Here is a 22,989-nt window from a genome sequence, read left to right on the forward strand (position 1 = left end):
ATATGATTTATTGATGGAGAAGCAGAAAAATGCAAATGCACCAGGAAGTGGGATTCATGTTATGAAAGGATTAATTATACATTGAACATAAATGAAAATGCATTCCCTTAAAAGTAGTTTTTCATCCATATAATTCCCTCTTACATTTCACGTCTGCAACTTCAGAATTAAGAATTGTGTTGTTCTGCATGAAAACAGATATGTTTTGAAAAACTGCTTTACTGAATGAAATCCTCTGAAAAGCAACATGTAACTCAGTAGAGATAAAATGACTGATGTATGACTTATGCATTCTTATTCTTATCAACATATTTAAAATTAATTTAATGTTTTTCTGGAATAATGCACAGCCCAGTGCATAAACATTCAGTTTATGAAATTTCAGTTATTTCCTAATTGTGGTTCAAATTGTTCCTGGGTCAAATCTGGGCCTTTCTGTGTGGAGCTTGCATGTTCTCTTTCTGTCCACCCTCCAGGCACTTTGGTTTCCTCCCACAGACCAAATACATGCAGGTAGGCTCATTGAAGAGTCTAAATTGCCCATATGAGTGCTATGAGTGTGTGAGTGAATGGTGAGTGAATGGTGTGTTTGCCCTGCGATAGATTGGTGGCCTGTCCAGGGTGTATTCCTACCTCTCGCCCAATGCACGCTAGGATAGACTTCAACATGGCATGGATCGATGGATTCAAAATGTTACGTTAGCCCGTGCAGTACACTATCACTGGAAATCCCCCTCGAGTCTGTTAAAAGTTATGTGAGTTCACCAGCTGTGTGTGCCCAGTTTGTTGCAACAACACAGTTAAAATCATGACTGCATTCAAATGTTAATCTGTCATTATTGTTATTAATAATGTTTCCCTCTTGCTTGTTTCGAACTTAGACTCTTTGGGATTCAGTAACAGCAGTGGGTATGCTTTCCTTGCATCCTTTCCTTGCTCCTTAGCTCATCCAAAAGAGCATGTAAAGTAATGACACAAAGATGAAGGAATCAAGGAAATGCGTATTAGGCAAATGGAACATCCTTGCTCTTTCAAGCATCTGTTTTAAACCACATGAGTTATAGACATGGCAGATTGGGAGAGGTGGATCCATAGGTTGATTAGTTATACGTCTCATGTTTCAAAAAAGTACTTCTGCAAAACGTGCACTCGTGTATCCTCACTGAAGCAGCCTCCGAGAGACTCCTCGCTGCTCCAAGGAGCATTTAACAGATTGAAATGTCCTTAAAGATGGCGGACCTCGATCAATTTCTGGGTCAGGCGAGGACTGAGGAGACACGGATGGATCAAATAAGCAACTGGAATGAGCCCATTGTGTAACAATGGCTGCTACATGTGGATGGATAGGCAGGTTCAATGGGAGTTTAATTAATTTGGCATTATTGATTTTAAGCATGATTTAAGCATGTGTTTCATGTCTCACAATTCAAAACCAAAACATAAATTTACACTTTAGATTACCATAATCTTGGAGGGAAGGAATCAGGTTATTTATGTAGAAGAAATACAGTACATGGCATTTTAAAATCAATCTCAGACATTTTGCTGATAATATTGTTTGGAAATGTCATCCATCTGGATTGAGTTTTCTTTGGTGGAGGGAAATTGAATGCAACTGAAAACAGGAAGAAGAATCTGTTGAGGACAGGGAATCCTGGCATAAATCACACACCTTTAGGCCCTGCTTACATAATATGCGGGCCTTTATCTACCTGGAATCTAATGTCCGGAGAAAATTGCACCCAAAAGCTGTTTTCTAACATCAAACCCCATATGTCACCCTAGGTATAACTGTCCTCCTTCCATTGCCAATCCCACCACTGGTGTACATGACCAAAAAGCTACATTTCAGTCTCATCTGAACATAACAACTGGAGGTAAGAGCAGTTGTCTGGCAGTCGGAGGGTTGCTGGTTCGATCCCCCGCCCTGGGCGTGTCAAGGTGTCCCTGAGCAAGACACCTAACCCCTAATTGCTCCCAACGAGCTGATTGGCGCCTTGCATGGCAGCCTTTCGCCGTTGGTGTGTGAGTGTGAGTATGTGTGTGAATGGGTGAATGAGAGGCATCAATTGTAAAGCACTTTGGATATATAAATATAAAGATAAAAGCGCTATATAAATGCAGTCCATTTACCAATTACCATTCCAATGACATTTAGTAAACAACTATTATTGTTATGGATGCAGAGCTCCTGAGCCAATCAAAGTTCAGCACTGGAACTCCAGTTAGAACTGAGTGTTACATATGATGAGACCAAAATTTAGCTTTTGGCCATGCACACCAGCAGTCCTTCTGGTCCTAGGTCACTTGTTAAGATAAATGGAAACATAAACTACAGCAAATACTAAGACATTTTGGCCAAAGTTGGCTACAATCTTTCAACAAGACAATGAGCCAAAGCCAACCTAGAGTTAATCCATGGCTCAATCACAGAATTACTGTATTACAATGGCCATCTCAAACTGGAATCAAAATTTGTGGTGAATTGAAGAGGGAACCTGACGTGTGCAGGCCCAATACTCTTGAAAGATTCTGTATGGAGTCATGGTCAACTGTCCCTCCCAATATATTCACCAATCTCACCTAACACTAGTAGAAACTCAGTAGCATTATTCTTGCACAGGGAGAGGGTGCACAATACTGAAAACAGGGATTTTTGTATAACTATTTTGTAATATGTAAGTGTTATTTTGGTCAATTCCTTTAAATAATTATTGAAATAGAATATTTGCCACATATTGAGAACCACAATACAGCGCAGTATTGGTACAATTTAATTCATAGTTTTTTTTGCTGATTTTTATCAAGAGTGTGAATCATTTTGGAGGACACAGTACATAGGAAAGCCTTGCTATATTTATTAAGAAAGATCCATTTGCACCCATCCAGCAAAGGAGAGATTCTGCACAATATGAGTGCAATTAAGGCAGCATGGACAGGTTCCTTCATCTTGTCGATAGAGAGGTTGTCATGATCTCTTCCGCCAAGTGCGTGCCCCGTCTTCTCTGCTGACACAGGCTGAGTCACCTCTTGGGCTTGTAATAAATCAGTCTCCTCTTTTTCACAGGGGTTAGAGGTGGTGCCTATCTTCAGCCTTCAGTATTAAAGCAGGGTTGATACATCACACTGCAAAACCTGGCATTAACTGCTCGGCCCCTGGCAGTAATCCATATCGGTCAAGTCCATTTTCACATGCCAGGTAAAATCTAATCTTTAAACAAGCCAGATATTAGAGCAGAAGCAAGATGGTGAAAGTACCGCGGCAAGCCATAGACTCCGTATTATTATGTAGAACCACATGATAGGATGGAGACTGTTCATTTGTAGCTGATGAATCCTGAGTGTATGTCTAGTATTAGGGCTGTGAAACTTGTGGATGTTAGTAATTAATACTTTTTGTACTTTTGTGACACATTTTTGGGGCTTATGGACTTAAGACAATAGAAAACAAACAGTTAAATCATATTAACTCTTGAGAGAGAGCCACAATAAGCTTGCTGAGTCATAGAGAATGTGCATATATTCAAAGGCTCATAACAATGGGCTAACAACCATCTATTACTTTTATATGTAAAATGTCTGACTACTTTTGTTGGCATATTGGGAAAAGTTTTTCTAAACATATTAACTAATAATGATTAATAAAACCATATGAACTATGACACATTGCATTTTATAATTTGATCTTTCTATGTTTTTTAAGTTTATTCCTGTGAAGAAGTAGCTGGTAATAGAAAAGTTGTGTATTTTAAGCAGAGTACATTATACTGTTGTACACAAATTATGCACAGTGTGCATACATAATTTACACAAATGAATAGATTTATGAATCAACAGATATAGGTGTACAACTTACTGAATTGCATAGGATTCAGTAATATAATTACCTCTAAAATACAAATAAATGGCAGACAAAATCAAATAATTAAATAAATACACTACATGCTGTGTTCCTTGAATATACTCACAATCTTGACAAACTATTAGAAATTATGTGATTTAACAGCATACAGCCATGCAATCACCATAGACAAACATTTCAATAGAATGGGTCGTACTGAAGAGCTCAGTGACTTTCAACATGGCACTGCCATAGAATGCCACATTTCCAACTAGTCCATTTGTCAGACTTGTGCCCCAGTCAAATATAAGTGATGTTATTGTGAACTAGAAGTAACTAAGCCCCAAAGCAGTAGGCCACACAAGCTCACAGAATGGTACTGCCAAGTGCTGAAGCTTGCTACCAATTTCCAGACTGCCTCTGCAAGCAATGTCAGCACAAGAGCTGTTCGTCAGGAGCTTCATGACATGGGTTTCCATGGCTGAGCAGCCGCACACAAGCCTAATAACACCATGTGCAATGCCAAGCATCGGCTGAAGTGGTGTCAATAAAATCATCCTTGTACTCTGGAGAAGTGGAAACACGTTCTCTGGAGCGATGAATTACATTTCACTATTTGGCAGTCTGGCGGATGAATCTCGGTTTGGCGAATGCCAGCAGAACGCTACCTGTCCAAATGCATAGTGCCAAGTGTAAAGTTTGGTGGAGGAGGAATAATAGTATGTGACTGTTTTTCATGGTTTGGGCTAGGCCCCTTAGTTCCAGTGAAGGAAAATTTTAATGCTACAGCTTACAATGGCATTCTGGGGAATTGTGTGCTTCCAACTTAGTGGTAACAGTTTGGGGAAGGCCCTTTCCTGTTTCAGCATGACAGTGGCCCCGTGCACATGGCCAGGTCCATAAAGAAATGGTTTGCTGAGTATGGTGGGAAATAATTTGACTGATCTGCACAGGGCCCTGACCTCTACCCCATCAAACACCTTTGGGATGAAATAGAATGCTGACAGCGAGCCAGGGCTTACACCAGACAGCAGTGCCCAACTTCACTAATGCTATTGTGGCTGAATTGAAGCAAATCTTCACAGCCATGATCTAAAATGTGCTGAAAAAGCTTTCCCAGAAAAGTGGACGTTGTTGTAGCAGCAAAGTGGGGTTTTGGAATCATATGTTCAACAAGTACCTATAGGAGTGATGTTCAGGTGTCCATGTACTTTTGGAAAATGCAGTGTACCTAAATTGAGGAAGATGCCAAAAATGGTTCAAGCTTTTATAACCTCTCAGTTACTGTAATTCTTTATTGTGTGGCTGCAGCAATTCAGCCTCCAAAAATCTCCAACAATTACAGAATGTAGCTGCTTGTGTAGAAATAAGAAATGTAAGTCTGGTGCTGGCAGCTTTTCTGATAGCCTGATAGATTTAGAATTGACTACAAGATTCTATTCCTAATTTATAAGCCTTTGAATGGTTTGGCTCCAGAATATCTTAGTGAGTTACTTATCCTTTACTCTCCTCCAATGTTACTTTTCTTACAAGGTGCAGGCTATTTGAACATTTTGAGTATATCTAAAAGTACAGTTAAACTCATAATTGCAAATGTTTTCCATCTCTATTTTCTTCCTTGGGGCTTTTTCCTCTTCCCCTACCCTGAGTTCACACACTGCTCCAGCCCTATCCCACTCCTGGTTGAAGCCCATGCCATGATGCAACCTGGAGGCCTAGATGCATCACCTCACCCTTCTGAACTACATATTAATATACATTTCTTCACTTGGACTATCTGTTGTACCAGCTAGTTTAATACCTCAGACTGTAACCTGCCCAACTCATTTGATGATTTGCTCCAATATCATCCCCTATTACATTTCTGTTATAATTCAGCGTATATTTACTCTTAGACCCGGCTGGCCAGTAGAGGATGGGCTCCCCCTCTCCTCCCAAGATTTATACCCATTGGGGAGCAGAGTTGTCAAGTCTGCTTATAATGCACAAGTTTAGGCTTTTTTTTCATAAGTCACTTGAAAAAATGTGAAGTTACAGTAAACTTTAAAAAAATTTACATCAAGAACATTAGCTACCTTATTTTGTTTAGCTACTAATTTAGCTATTCCACCCCTGCCCCCAGTCGCAGACACAACGCCCACCTGCAAACTCCCAGAATCATTCTGTTCCCCACTTGTTTGGGCTTGTTTTTGATAGCGAGGATGCTTATTTGTCTCCCGAGACTTGGCAACACTGTTGAGGAGTTTTTTCTTGCCAAAGTTTCAATGTTTTTCTTTGGGGACTTTTTTGCCTAGCTTGCTCATTTTGGAGTTCAGTCATGGTTTTTGCTCAGTTTTCCTTTTTCTGTTTTTTCTCTGGAAAGCACCTTGTGACAAGGTCTCTGTAAAAAGTGCCATAGAAATAAAATAAAATAGAATTCAATTTTAGTAGAAGCTTCTGGAACTTCTGGATGAATAGAGCTCAAAGACCACAAACGTATTGGAAAATCTCAGTACATCACCTCCATATGGCAAGTGATAGTCATAAAAATATTGACATTAAGTCAACATAGTGAATTTCAATATACTGTATCAAGGGGGCACTATGAAGATGTTCAACACCATTGGAAGAGGTGTTCCTTTAGCCCCCCATACTGATGATACCATTCAACTACACAACAACCAGTTGGAAGAGAAGTATCCCAAGAGTAAGGAGGATGTCTTGTTTTTATTCAAGAATGTTTGGCATCTTTTACATTTCTCCAGATATTAGAGTTCAACATGGACTGCATTAATATGGTGTTCAATGAAGAAGACTTTTCTGAAGCCACAACATAAAAAGAGGCAGGACAGGTTTGCATTGTAGTGACACTCAGGACTGTGGTCAGATTAAACAAAACCCTTTAACTTTTTTGACAGGATTATCAGAGCAATGTCCAGGAACACATTATTATCTATGTGAAATATGGAGAGGAATGTGTGTTTTTTTTTATTATTTTTTTTTTATGTCTAGTCTTCTGGTCCAGATAGACTAGTTATAATCAAGAGAATGATAGATTAATACCAAGACATTTTTGGCTAAAATCCCAGATCCCTTAGCAGTGAACGCTAAGCAGGGTCAGAGAACGGTCATTCTGTGGCTTCTGGATAGCTAAGAATGTTAAGGCACTCTCCTCGTATATGGATGAGTCCCATGGCCTGGTATCAAATCTGGGTTTTTCCATTGCCGACGGCCCACAGGGCGTGGCGCATTTGGCACCAGCACTGTTCAGGGATGAAAAGGTTTCAGCCAGTTGGTGATGGACTGAAAAACGTTCTGTTGAGCCGGTCTTCCTGCAGCTCATGTCTGTGTGAGCCCAACTTTGGAACTGTAGTGCAATAAGAAGAGGAAGCTTCAGAGGAAAGAACATGCTTGACTGCACTCTCCCAAATCGACAGTGGAGGCTGTGATGAGTAATGCAAAAAGACCATGATTGGGCATTTCAAACTTGGGACAAAATCAGCAAAAAAGAAAAAAAGAAAAAGATAAAAGGAAGCAATATACAATTCTTTAAAGAAATAGTTAAGTGAACACAAAATCAAATAGTTTGTCTGGGAGCACAACCTTTATAAATTCAATACAGATGTTCTCAAGTAAGATCCAAAAAATTGGTCATTTCTGTAAAAAGTTACATTTTGTTACAGGTTATAAGAATGCATTTGGAGGCGAGTCTATTTTGCTGAGGCTTGTGGAGTGTGGGAGGGTGTAAGTGATATGGGGAGATGGTCCTGTCAGTAGTAGCTGTTTTTGATTTTCTTTTTGATTGTACTTGATATATTTGTTTCAAGTGTAGGCATTTAAAAATGTGTAAGTGTGTAGCACTGATTTTGTCATCAGACCGCGAAATAGGGTCAAACAGAGATTTCGAAATTCACAGTCATGCATTGGCTGAAATGCAGGCCTGGGTTCTATTGAGAAAGAGGTTGGTGCTGGCAATATATAATCGGCCTCATAAATAAACAAGACAATCTTTGTCTTTCTCAGAAAAATAAGTTTAGTAAGAAGGGTTTGTTTGTTGCATGCTGTTTTCATTCTATAAGACACAAGCTGGAGTGCTGCCAATCATTATGCATATCCCTGTAAACACCCTCTTACCGCTCAGACTGCAATGGGCAGATTTCCTGACTATTTTGTTCTAAATATTCCAAATGTCCAAATGTAGAGAGCAATTTTATTTTATTACATCAGATAAACTGCTGTTGCTTTGCTGTGAATGAAGCAGGGGGGTCGGTCATGAGACACCCGTTAAGCAAGTTTGAAAACATTGTTACTGCAAATACCAGCCTGAAACAGTAAAGTGTAGACAATACTACATACAGGTAATTAACACTATGGATGGAAATAAGTTTTGATTGGTCGCTAAGTAATTTGGTTGCTTCCTGACTAGCTAGCTATAAAACTGAAAATCTATTTAGCATCGCTAGCTATCTAGTAATGTGGGCTATGAGAGGCAAACTAGGCACCAACCTGAAAGAACAGACTTTGAAAGCATAAATCAAATGTAGCCTATACATGTAAACAGTACACTTGGAAAAACCGTTGAATAAATTAATGAAGTGACTCTCAGAAAATGATTAACAACTAAGATGCTTGTGAGGAATTTAAATGTGAATATCATGCTAATTTGAACAAAGCCATCTTGTTGGATTTTATAGTTAAAAGAAAATGTAGAGCTGAAGACACAATTTGTTTTAAAAAGTAATAATTCATTTCTCATGGTTTTTTTTGTTTTTTTTACTTTGACAGACTACAACAACCTACTGTACCCCATCTAAAGTCACAAACAACCCCAAGCATGGGGGATTTTGAAGAAGGGAGGTCTCAGCTTGTCAGAACAGAGCCTTACCCTGTGAAGGAAACCTAGTCTGTGAGAGACAGCAGTACCACATAGACAGTTTTCAGACCTGACCCAGGAAAAGCACCTAACTATGAGAAGGCGGGCTGCCCTGGTGGCTCTGGTGACCCCCTAACTATGAGAGGGCGGGCTGCCCTGGTGGCTCTGGTGACCCCCTAACTATGAGAGGGAGTGCTGCCCTGGTGGCTCTGGTGACCCTGCAGAAGTCCTTAAATATGAGAGGGAGGGCTGGCCTAGTGGCTCTGGTGACCCTGGAGAAATCCCCAACTATGGGAGGGAGGGCTGCCCTGGTGGTCATGGTTCTATTACTGTCTCATTGTCTCAGGACAGGATTTCAAATGGGGGACCATGATTCTGAGAGTGAGGATAAAGAATGGCTGAGAATGAAGAAACAGCTGCGGCAACTAGCCAGCAGTCCAGAGGCAGTGAGTTTTGTAAAAAGCACAAGTGCGTTCTTAGTCAATAGCAAAAGGCAAAGGAATGTTGGCATAAATACACATTTCCCAGATCTGGAATTGGTTTTGACTCATGAATTATGGTGCCAAAAAATTGTTCATGGAGCAAGACAAACTTCAAACTGTTGTCTTTAAAACCTCATCATGAGCATTGAGGGAATGCTGCAGGAAAAGTTAATATTATTCATGTACAAGGGATACATAGGAAGTCTCTCCCTTTGACTTTTTTGTGGGATTAATTTTTTCACACATCTTTGCTTCTTTTACAGTTGGAATCTTTAAATGTGAATGGATCCAGGGACCACACTATTTGAGTATATACTGCAGGAAATGACTATCTTGACGCAGGCACACACTGATTATTTGAATTGTGCTTATTTGCCTAGAAAGGCAGCATTATTATAAGTCATCAGTGCTGGAGTAGCAATCATTTTGCCCAATGATGCTTAGTTCTCTGTAAAATACAGTGAGGAGATTGTAAAAGGGAGACACCTAAAATTAGAGATGTTGTGTTTGTTCTCTGTAACTTATATGCATCCAGATGTGGGAATGACGACATTGAGTAGATTAAAGTACTGTTTGAAGACTGACAGAATATACAACACAACCATGTCACACTTTAAATGTGTATCTCATAAGGGCTTTGTACAGAATATATAATGCCTACATAAACATGACATAATGGCTTCATAGATCATACATAAGAAAATGTCCTTCATAAAGGGTGACATAACACTTTCTCATGTAACATGTTATGCCAAAAGTGAGACAATATGTTCATGTTGGATGCAAGGCTAACTGTGTCATAACTCATGATGTCACTTGATGTCATGAAACAATCCAAATCAACCCAACGGGAGTTTGTCCCCTTGACAAATCAGTATATTTACTGTATATATATACAATGCATAGAGCTGTCATCACTTTAGGAATGCATCTGGATGCAGAGGCTCTACTTGTTCCACAGCATTGTCTGATAACCTGGAGAAAGCTGGTGGTGGCAACACAGACATGTTAACCCCTACAAAAACGTAGTTTATAAAAGTATGCATTTAGTATACTTTTTCAGAACTAAATCCCAGTTGGTGTACTTAACGTGCACTTAACGTGTTTCACTTTACTTTCCAGAAGTAAACTTTGATCACGGTTTTAAAATACTTCAGGATACACCACTTCAGGATGTAAAGTTCAGAATAAATGTGTGATGCTGACGAAGGCTCCCATTTAACAGCACTGGTTTAACAGCGCTCTGAAGATCACTTCCACATCGAGGACACAAAAGCTCAGGGAGTGAGGGAGGGGTAACTGAATAAGACACTGCTTGCGGTGAGTTATGAAACACACCGCAGGTCAGTTACAGCTGATCAACACCGACATAAAAAGACACCATGAGCCACGGTAGACAGAGAGATGTCCAGAACGCAACCAGATGACTCATTGGTCTTTTCTCTCTATTGCAGATCCAGTAAACAGGACCCGACTGCCTTAAAAAACCTTGACTGCCAGCCTGACCCTCCTCACTCCCTTCTCTGAATTATCACTGCACTTCCCTGACACTCCCCAGAAAAAAACACTGTTCGCCAATCCTCATCGTCACTTCGCACCAGGCACCAATCCACAGCACCAAAAGAATTGCAGCAACACTTTAAAGTGACTGGTTATTTTTTACACAATAAAAGCCCTTGAACATTACACAATCTTTTGGGCTCCTTGTTATTCTCACCCTCTGCAAATGGTATACGTATTCCCGGAAATAGTTTTATAAAGTACTTAAAATATACTTTAAATATACTTTAAAAAATATCTTGATGTACTTAAGTTGTCTATAACTTTTTTTTAAAATCAAAGCTTATTTACTACTTTTTGTACAAATTAAGAAACGGTGAGATGAGAAGATGAATCAGTCGATATTGCGGGGGAAATGTAATGATGAGAAAAACAGGGGTACTATTGTCTCAAAAAATAAATAAATAGCAGGAAAATAAATAAATAGCACAAATAAAATGAGATTCACAAATATTTTTTGTAACCTACAAATAAAATAATTGGTTCACAAATAAATGTAACTGATCCACAAATAAATATAGCTAGTTCACAAATCAAAATAATTGGTTCACAAATATGTTTTCGCACTCGCAAACAAATCTCTCCTGGAAAATGACTTGATGTGCACTTGTGCATCCCGACATGTAGAATTGCGTGGATTTTTGAGACAATCCTCACTGCATGATTTGCAAATAAATCCACTAATGGTTTTTTTGTTCACTGAGTCTAGTCCAGCCAATCAAAGTTTAAGACATTTCTTAACACCCACATTACACAAACCAATGACATCACATATGTGCTCACTTCAACCAATTGAGAGGAGTCGACAAAAAAAACACAGATGGTAAACATGGCTGCGCTTAAAGACATGTAACATATGAGTATCATCCTGATAACAAACTGCAGTTTGGTTGTTACTTTTTATATTTAAGTTAACTAGTTAGCTTGCTAATTTTCAAACTTATTGAATACAGTCCCAGCTAAAGTTACCTTACACCACGCCTTGCTGACAGTTACCCCCCCCCCCCCGAAAACCTGTTGCCAGGCCAGCGTACAACAAATCCCACCCAGGCAGGCATTTGAGAACAAACTGATGTACAAGCCAGTGGAAAATCATATGCCACCCAACTCACGTCTTACATTCCAGAATTATGGTCAGCAATTTGAGGGCAGAATTTACAAGTAGTAAGTGCAAAAATACTGTCCATAGTTGCATCAACATACAAATGTGAAAGTACCACAATGTGCCATGTGCGTCAAGTTGTGCTTCAAGTTAACCTGGAATCTCAACTTGGTTGTATAGGCACACACTTAGAGCCCAACTAGTCTCCAGGATTTAGTCTCCTTCAGACAGCATCAAGTATCCCATTTAAGTGAGTTCTGCTGTACAGTAAGTTTTTTTACTCAACTAAAATATTTTTGAGTGAATACAGGTGCTTGTGGCTGTACCCGGTGGCTGTACCCGGTAAACACACAATACAGACACAGCCACAATGCTGGACAAATCCTGGTTAAAATTGATGACAATACCAACAAAAATGAGCATTCTGCATTGTTTTTTCTGAGCTATGTCCTGGCAGATTTCCAAAAAAGGCCACTAGGAGACTTCAAAAGGACACTTGGTCAATGATATTATGGTTATTAGAGGTGTAAAATTCCATTTGATTTATATTATATGCTTACGGAAGAAGTAGTGGCTTGCCCTTCCCCTGCCTGTCACCTTCTCCCTCTCTTTTTCCCACCCTCTCCACCTCCCTCTCCTTGCTCTCACCTTGCAACCTCTGGCAGCAGCAAATATGTACAATTGTAGAAAATAAATACACTCGCGATCTACTTTACTAATCCATTGATTGAGGTCCATTGATTTACATGCACATGGCAACAAGTTCTCTCTTCGTCTTAGTATGATCTTTGACATCATGTCTGTATGATAGACAGCATTGATTGTACATTGTTTGCAATGTCTGCTTCATTTGCATTAGCAGGCAGAGCTTATCAAAGCGACTTTGAATCTCAGGATCGTACTTTGCAACCAAAGTGATAATTTCCCAGAATGAATTGCCTTTGGGTTTAGATGCCTTCTTGTCTTGTGCCCACTTCTTGGCCACTCAAAAACAATATGCCATCGAGCACAACTTTTATGTGCTCCCGATTTCTTTCCACAGAAGACCCATTCACTGGCAGATTAATTTTGAGATGTCACAGTGACGATTAATATTGCAAGATTAATGTATTTTAACCAAATAAATAAAATAATAGTGTTATCAGAGAATTCCTGGTTTTATTGCATAATTTTATAGTCACATATGCAAAGCTACACCTCTTGATTGGGTGGGCCAACCCTTCCACACCTCAGCCAATCAGTCATGTTGCCCCCGTCTCTCTCAACAATCCCCCCACCTCCCTTCAAGCAACATAAAATGCATATTGTTTTCAAGTCAAGCTTGTCTAGAGTTTTGGGTCCTTAAGTTGACCCTGTTAACTGTGTGGTGGAGATTTGGGGTTGTATATGCTATGCAGGAGGAATCTGAACCTTGTTTTCTTGGTGTTTGGTGTGCACAGAGTCTGATGTCTTGGATTTCCTCAGTGAAACAAGCTGTGGTTTGACATTTTCCTTCATCCATTTCTTTTGTGACTGCAACCTGTCCATGTCAGTAACATTTGTTATTTGTTTAAACTGACCTTTGTCTTGAGATTAGACAACGTATTTTTTTGTTTCTGTTTGTAACTTAATACATTTCTTAATTTTGAATTGTACATTTTGGTTGATCCAACAGGTTGCTCTGCCTATCAAGAAATGCAGAGATTTCATTGATAATAATTATCAAATTAAATCAAATAAATATATTTTATATGTTGGATCAGTGAGAAGTTTTAACTGTTAATCCACTTGTGTTCAGTACTCAGAGTGCTGGACATTAAAACGAGGGTTTTAACTGGTTAAAGCTGCTGGATTCAGAACATAAATGTTTTACTCAATCTGCTCTGTTCCTACACACCATTAGAAACATAATTTCATTTTCTAAAATGGTTCTCAGTCATCACTATAATAGATTGCCACTGGCTGGCAGTGCACTGGACAGAAATGATACTGTCCATGTTGAGTCGTTGCAAGTCCAATTGGCTATACTGAGGGACTGCTTGATCAGAGAAGCTTATAGGTGGGCTCATTTTGTTCCAGAGAACCTATACAAATCAGACATAACAACAATCTTTTGTAATACAATATTTTCAGTCTGCGTGTAACAGTGAAACGAACAACAATGATAATTCCTCCTGAGAATTTATAAGCAAATAATGGATATTCTATCAAGGTTTCTCTGCTTTAGCATGTTTGTGGGACTAATAATGACAGTGGATTTTATTTGCTGTATTTTTGCTGTGACAGACATATCAGATTTATTGTGATGCGTGTGGCCTGTACATTTCCAAAACATAAAGAAGGTGAGGACCTCCAAGCTTGTTTTGCCACCTCACATGGTACAACATAAGGAATCCTTGTCGCAAAAACATTAGCATCATAAAATAGATTATAGATATAGATCTGTGAAAAGTTAAAATTATTTCTTGAAAATATAAACATCCTAACGGTGAAGCCACACTATACGCGCCCCGCCGCACGGCGGTGCCGCCTCCATTCATTTTGAATGAGAGGTGGCGGCCAGACCCCGCAAGGCATGTTGGGATTGCCGGCGGCGCGGCGAGAGGCGGCGAGGCCGCGGGGGAGGTGGCAAAAATTCAACTTTGACCCCCTCGCCGCGTCGCGGTAACCAATCTGATTTGATCTAATGATCCGTCAAGTGAATTGTCCCTATTTTTTTTCTAATTTTAGTTCCACATTCTATCGTTCCACAATGGAGGACCTAACGCGTAATTTCCGTATCGGGTTTCCCAACTTAATAAAATCTCCTACAGAGACATCGATAAGAGGAACGCAGCATGGAGAAAAGTCCCTGAAATTGTCGGTGGCTCTGCAACGTAGTTATCGCTGTTAGCTACTATCACTGTCCATTTTTGCAGTAACCTACCTCTGAAAAATGTTAATAAGCTGCCTAGCTAGGCTGTCTAATGTCTAGCTATAGTGAGTAACAACAAACAATAACAAACAAAAAAATCTTCCTAATGTATTAGTTGCAAGTTGTTCGTTTCTACCAGCCACCTAGCTAGCTGACCAGATGTAACTCTGAAGGCATTATCTGGCTAATTAGCCAGACAATGTTTTTGTTGTTGGTTGTTACTCACTAGCTAGATATTAAACAGCCTAGCTAGGCAGCTGACTAAAAATTCAGATCTAGGTTACTGCAAAAATGATTTTTATTCAGACAGGACAATGAATATGAAACACGATATTAAACCTGGTCAACATTTAACGAACACAACTGTCTGTCAAAAATAGGTGACACGCCCACAAACAGTTGACTGTGGGGACGCCGGGCGGCGACAGGCGGCCTTCGCCGCGTATAGTGTGGCTTCACCGTAAGGGATAGCCAGTTTGGTTTTCGCTAGGGAAGGTCATGCCTGACTAATCTTTTGGAATTCTTTGAGGAACCTACCCAATGTTTTGGTTGTAGCAAGGCTCATGATGTTATACATTAAAATTGTATATATCTAGATTTCCAAAAAGCATTTGATAAGGTACCACATGAGCAGCATTTTATCAAAATGAAGACAGGAATTACAAGAGGTATTTCAGAGTGGGTTTAGAAATGCTACAGGGTAGTGGTGTGTTGTTCGTTCTTTTTGAACTAATTTATTTTTGGTGAACGAATTGTACTGACTCATCCCTAAGTAAAGATTCATTCATTTGGATCAGCTCTCAGTAAGCTGTGAATATACCATTTGCTGAAGCTGCAGCTACACTCCTATTTAACTATTTTAACCATTGGGCTGTGTACTAGCAATTATCCAATGACAGCATTGATCCCCTTGAGCAGGGCGTGCTCTCCGAGCCCCTCTCGCCTGTTTTATCAAAAGCAACAGTCCCTAAACTGAAATCAGCGGCAAGGATGAAGAAGAAATAGGTGAAGGAATCGAATCTGCTAGCTCTGCTATTGCTGGATCCCTACTGCTCTCCCTCATCTAAACGTCTTCATATTGCAATGACAAACATTTGCCTGGGCAAAATTGCAAGCAATTGGCTTACAACTTAATTCAGGTCTTTGACTGTATGATATAATGTAGGCAAAATAAAACGCTAATGAAAGAGAGTATGTTTTCAGTATGCATTTTCCAATTGATTCTGTTCCAATAAAGCTACGTATTCATTAGAAATTGTCCCACACTGCTAAATATTGTGCTTTTTAAAAACAAAATAGCCTATAAATAAAATTGTTATAATCAATCCTTTGTTGGTTGCAAACGATTTCTCAACTTGCGTCACCTAACTTTTTATTTTTAAATGCAGGCTAAATTGTGTGCAAACATCAGTGAAAAGCCTAACAACGGTGTATGCTATGTAGAAATTCACCTACAAAGGACAGTAGGTGACTTATCTCAGAACAGTTTTTCACTGAACCAGTTTGAGAATTAGCTTGCCCGACGGAGCTGGGTTTTTCCTTCAGCTGCTGCATGACTCTTGTCACTGAAGACTAAAGACAGTAAATTATCAAAATGTAAGCAACTGGCATATGCCTCCTTGCAATCAGTATTGTGTACTACTGTGCTGGAGCGGAAGCCCGTCAGATCGGTCTTTCGTTTGGTTCGTTCAATTCGTTCAAAGTCAGAAAGTCTCAGATGATCGAGATGAACTGATTGTGCTGAATGTACTGAATGACTCAAATGAGCGAAATAAACTGAATGTACTGAATGACTCAAATGAACAAAATACCCTGAATGTACTGAATGACTCAAATGAACGAAATGAACTGTTTGTGCTGAATGGAGTATGGAGGATGGAGTGTGGCACAGTGGGTAAGGAACTGCGCTTGTAACCGAAAGGTCGCAGGTTCGATTCCTGGGTAAGGACACTGCCGTTGTACCCTTGAGCAAGGTACTTAACCTGCATTGCTTCAGTATATATCCAGCTGTATAAATGGATACAATGTAAAGTGCTATGTAAAAGTTGTGTAAGTCGCTCTGGATAAGAGCGTCTGCTAAATGCCTGTAATGTAATGTAATGTAATGAATGCACTGAATGACTCAAATAAACTGAAAGATTAAATTGGTACGAAAATATGAATAAAGAACAAAAATTATTTAAATAAATAGATAAATAAGAAAATAAACTCAATTAAGACATAAAACCCCTCTGGGACTTCAGATTGCAGAATCAATGTTGTTACAGTTGTTAAAAATGTCCCAGTGTTATAGTCGTAAACTGTGCTTAGCAGTAGCTTCTGTTTAGATAGTTATTTAACTAAGGGTGAATTCACACCATGCGACAGTTAGCTATGTGGGAAAGACGTTATGCTGACTGGAACTGTTAACCTCACTGAGCACACATTCTTTTAAAGAGGAAGCTTGAACTACTAATATGTAAGCATAAAAAAGAAATACAGTCTCTCCAAACTGTTATGCTGCATTGTCGTGAGCACCTACGTTTTGCCAGGAGCTGTAAGTTTATCATTCAAACTAGAACCGGAGAGGCAGGACAAAAAAGTAAGTGCTATATTTGGCAAGTATCTTGAACGATTCGAAAACTTGAAAGTTCGATTAATTTTGATGTACTAACTCGAATGTACTGATTCATTTTAAAGAATCAAACTTCCCGACGCTATGTGGGAGGAAACCGGAGCACTCGAAGGAAACCCACACAGAGAACATGCAAACTCCACACAGAAATGCTATGGTTGGACATGAGGGAGGAGCTGGGGTATTACCGGGTTTTTAGACTAGCAGTACACATGCTGGAGGAAGCAGGTTTGGACTGGCAGCGGACAGCAGGGATGTGTGCAGGAAGAAGCAGCCACATGAGTAGAGGGAGGTCATTTAGACCGCCCTGTTAAGTGAATACATAGTTGAGCCATCAGCTGATTCAGCCGGAGCCAGGCGTGACTCCTGTGGCCAGCCTGATGCTCCATTTTGCTATTTTTCATAGTTTATTGTTGCCTACGCCCACTCTTTGACTGGTCTCAGGGCAGTCCCATTATTCTGTAATCCAATCAGTGCCTCCAGTAAAAATGAGATTGGTGTCTCTCTTTAAAGGCAGCAATTGCTTTACGAAGAGGAGCTCGGTCCTTTTACGGACAGATGACATACAGGATGGGACTCCTCCAGCCGAGCCTTTACCCAATTTATTATGAGTTTATTCATTGGACACTAGCTCTTACGCCAGCATGCTCTCAAAATAACGCAATACATCAGGGAGCACAAAACCAGAACTTCTCATCATTATTCATATATTATTTATGGCTTGTACAGGGCCATTGGCAGGTTCTTTGTTTAAAGAAAGAAAATACACTTCCTATAACTCTTTATAATTATACCTCTGGAGGCATAATATTCCACTAAAACCTTGCAGCTAACAATGTTGTCTGACTTGTCCTTAGTCTTTCTGCTCATGTCACACCCCTCCTCAACTCACTTCCCTGGCTACCTGCTAGTTTGAAAGCTTGGTGCTATCCAACAGGTCAGGAATGGGACAGCTCCTCCATAACTCAAATCAATCTTCAAATCTTAGACCTTGGCCAGGTCCCTTTATTTCACAAGCGTGACTGGACCGGCTCTTCCCTGCCTGCATGCTCACTTCTCCCAGGCACAACTTCTGTCTGTGCTGGCCCCACTGTGGAGCAAACTTACACTGTGCTGTCCTGATCAACACAGCAGAATTACATTACATTACATTGCAGGCATTTAGCATCTTATCCAGAGCGACTTACACAACGTTCACATAGCATTTTACATTGTATCCATGTATACAGCTGGATATATACTGAAGCAATTCCAGTTAAGTACCTTGCTGAAGGGTACAACGGCAGTGTCCTACCCGGGAATCGAACCTGCGACCTTTCAGTTACAAGCCCAGATAAAAACACAGATGCTAGTTACTAGTTATAAGTTGACTGAAGGTATGTTTTCAATTCCTTTCAAAAAAAAGGACACTGCACTGAACTAGCATCTTTGATATTTTTTGGATGCGTATTCTATAATTTAGGAGCATAGTGGCTAAAAGCAGCATACCCAAATTTCCTTTTTGGTGGAATTTCTCATGATTAATAAACCAACTGCGGAGGACCTCAGGGCTCATGAAGGGACATACAACAACAGACTCTGAGATAAGTGCTGCACCATTAAGAGCTTTATATACAAGTAACAAATTAAATGAATTCTAAAATATAAAGGGAGCATGTACAGTGCAGCTAAACAGGAGTAATATGCTCACTCTTGCTTGTTTTTGTTAAAAGCCTAGCAGCCGAGTTCCGAATTAGTAATAATTTCTCAGAGCATTAAAATAGTCCAATCTACTTGAAATAAAACCATGAATTTTCAGCATTCTGTTGAGTTAATCACAGCAGTACTTTTGCAATGTTTCTTATGTGGAACGATGCTGTTTTGGTCACCTTATGTGTGGTTTAACACTTAAATCAGAATCTAACGTCACACCTAGACTTGTTACTTCTAATTTAAAATGGGAAGCGAAATTCCGTAACCTATTAAAAAGTACACTCTATTTGGTCTTGGGGCCCACTGAAAGTATTTCTGGCTTTATTTAATTTTTAATTAATTGCAGACAGGTGGTCAGAGATCATAAGGCATTAGGATCATTTGGCTCAACAGGAATGTATAATTGTGTATCATCAGTGTAGCTGTGGAAATGAACATTGTGTTCTCTGATGATATTACCAAATGGAAGCATGTATAATGAGAAAGAAGGGGACCAAGGCACCTTCCTTGTGCAACACCAAAAAGTATGTCATTCTTTTGACATGTGATATCCAAGACTAATGTAAAAGTGTTTCCCTGTAACATACATTCGGAACCAGTTTAGAGGGCAGTTGGAGAGACCAACCCAGTTTTCAAGGCGATGGGTTAGAATGTCGTGATCAATCGTGTGAAATGCTGCACTCAAGCCTGAAGGAATAAGATGTGAAACCTTGTTGGCATCAACAATGACTTTAAGATCATGAACTATTTTAGTTAGAGCAGTCTATGTACTGTGATTAGACCATCATTAAGAAAGATGGTAAACTGATTATAAGCTAGTTTTTCAAGTGTCTTGCACATGAAGGGTAGGTTGGACATATGCCTGTAATTTTTTTTGTGATGTATTAATTGTCTTTATAACAGATGTTACAATGTTTAAAAACGTTTTTTAAAAATCGAGTAGGAACACGGTTGAGATGGCATGTTCAAGCTTTAATCTGTGTTACAATCTTAAAGAGTTTTGCATCAGAGATGCTAGCTTCCCATAGTGGCTGGCTTGCAACAGAGCAGATCACCTACAGTAAGTTACCAGTGTTTCTAATACCAGCTCTTACGGTTGTTCTTTTGTTGTTAAAAAAAAAGCATTCAATTTACTCACACTTTAAGTAGAAGCTTGGCTATGAAAGTTGGCTGAGGTGGGATTTAGTACAATAATTGATTGTATTGAATTCCACCCCAGGATTTGATCAATAATTGAAAACAGTATCTTAGAGTTGTTACAATTCTCTGCAATGATCTTTGAAAGGTGGGTTCTCTCAGTGCATATGCATTATTATAGTTAGTAATGTGTTCCTTAAAAATGCTGCGATGAACCTCTAGTTTGGTTGTTCTCCATTTTCTTTCAGCTTTTCTACATGATCGCTTTTTCACGAGACCTTTTAAACTTAACTTGGGCAAACTGTGCAGAATATTACTTTGCTGTTAAAGGCATAAACCATTACATTGTACATGGATCCATGTACATAACATAACAGTACATGGATCAGAGGAATTTCTGATCCATACACAAGCTCAGAGAACTTTCGTTCTGCTGTAGCATCTGAATATCGCTTTTGAATGGTAATTTCTCTTTTGTTACTGTAGGCATTTAACAGAGCAGCAAAGAACACACAGTAATGAAATATATTACTCACTGAAACATTATACATGCTTATTCCATGCAGTACTACCAAGTCAAGTATATTACCATGTTTATGGGTAGCTTCAGTGACATGTTAATTCTAAACTGTCTTAGAGATTCATAAAATTCATAGCCTTGGAGTCAGCACTATTACTAATATGAATATTCATGTCTCCATTTAAGATTATTCCGTCATAACTAGTGAGCACCTAAGCTAAAAGATTTCAGAAAGAAACAGTGAGCTCTGCTTAGGTGGTCTGTATAAATTAATATTAAAATAGAGCTAAACTGATTCTAGAAAATTGCAGTTATTACCCTGTCTTACTGACTGAACTGAAGTTGTAGTTTGAGTGTTTCCACACCATCACTCTTAAGCTGGGTCTCAACAGAAGAGATTAAAATTATCAATAAAAAACATTTTGTAAGAGGAACATACCAACTGCCACCATGTATGGAGACTGAGAGTCCTGCTAAAACACAATCCCTCAACCAAGAGTGAGAATTGGACCAGAAATGAAAGCATGTTTCCCACAGTCATTGAGTGTGTTAAGAAGACAAATAAAATTCCATTTAAGAAGTTCTGGCTGATGAAAAATTGGTGCCAACATGAACAATAAAATTACGGACATGTAGATGTTTGTGGAGAAGGCTTGGATTCCGGTCAAGGGTGTTTAAAACTCTGGCGCCCAGAAAGCAGTACATGACGGTGGATTTAACTCTTATGTTCCTTATGATGGAGTCACCAGTTATCATTGATACAGAAGGGGAAGGCGGGGGACCATGGTCCAGAGAGAGGGCTGCAACCCGACAGGTACACTACATTTCCAAAAGTATGTGGACACCTGAACATCACCCCCATATGAGGTCACTCCACTGGTAACCAGTCGCCACCAGGATCAGGTTCAATGTCCTGACCCAAGCTTACACAACAGGACAGCCCCTACCTACCTAAAGGAAATGATCCAACCCTACACACCAGCTCGACCACTTCACTCTGCTGTAGCAGGGCGACTTGCACTCCCTGACCTCTAAGTGAATAATTCTAACTCGTCCCGGTCACAGATCTTCCCAGCTAGCTCCCCAGTGGTGGAACAAACTCCCCATTTCTCTATGAACCACTCGGTCTTCCGCCATGGTCTGAAGGTGGATCTCTTCAGACTGTACCTGGACTAGCTATCACTACTCTGCAGGGCACTCCCTACCTAAGATTGCTCTTACCACTTGTATCCCTCTATCCTCTAGCACTTTCATGTTACACTTGTATTTTCATCTAGCACTTACATTGCACTTGTGTTGTTATCTTAATGTTACAGCTTGTGGTCATGCCTCCTAGTTTGATAACTTCTGACCTAGCCTATGCTTACTGTGTGACTTAATGTGGCTATGGATAACTATTACATAATGAGTATTTTACCTTATTGGACTTGTATTTAGCAGTTGTTCCAATGACCTTCGGTATGCACGTATTGGTCGTCGCTAAAAGCATCTGCCAAATGAATGTAATGTAATGTAAATGTAGATCAGGGCTGCCCAACCCTGTTCCTGGAGATCAACAGTCCTGTATGTTTTCATTCCAACCCTAACTAATCACACCTCATTTAACTGCTAGAGATATTGTCGAGCTGTTAATTAGTAGAATCAGGTGTGCCAAATTAGGATAGTGGAATTAGGAGTGAAAACCTGCAGAATGGTCAATCTCCAGAAACAGGGTTGCACAGCCCTGACTTCTTCATTCATTGAAGACATTGAAGACTTCATCGTCTGTTTTTTATATGTCCACTTGGTCTGCACTTGTTGTACGTCACTTTGGATAAAAGCGTCTGCCAAATACATGTAATGTACTTGCTGAACCTCTCATTCCAAAATCATGGGCATCAATGTGGAGTTGGACCCTCCTTTGTTGCTGTAACAGCCTCCACTCATCTGAGAAGGCTTTCCAGGAGATTTTGGAACATGGTTCACTTCCATTCAGCCACAAGAGCATTAGTGAGATTGGGCACTGTTGGACGTAAGACCTGGCTCACAGATAGCATTCCAATACATCCCAAAGGTGTTTGATAGGGTAGGGATCAGGGTTCTGTGCAGACCAGTCAAGTTCTTCCCCACCAAGCCATTTCTTTATGGACCTTGTTTTGTGCACAGGGGCATTGTCATACTGAAATAGGAAAGGGCCTTCCCCAAACTGTTGCCACAAAGTTGTAAGCACACAATTCTCTAGAATGTCATTGTATGCTGGAGCATTAAGATTTCCCTTCACTGGAACTTAGCCCATGAAAAACAGCCCCAGACCATT

This window comes from Anguilla rostrata, chromosome 6 (genome assembly GCF_018555375.3).
Source record: "Anguilla rostrata isolate EN2019 chromosome 6, ASM1855537v3, whole genome shotgun sequence".
NCBI classification, from domain to species: Eukaryota; Metazoa; Chordata; class Actinopteri; order Anguilliformes; family Anguillidae; genus Anguilla; species Anguilla rostrata.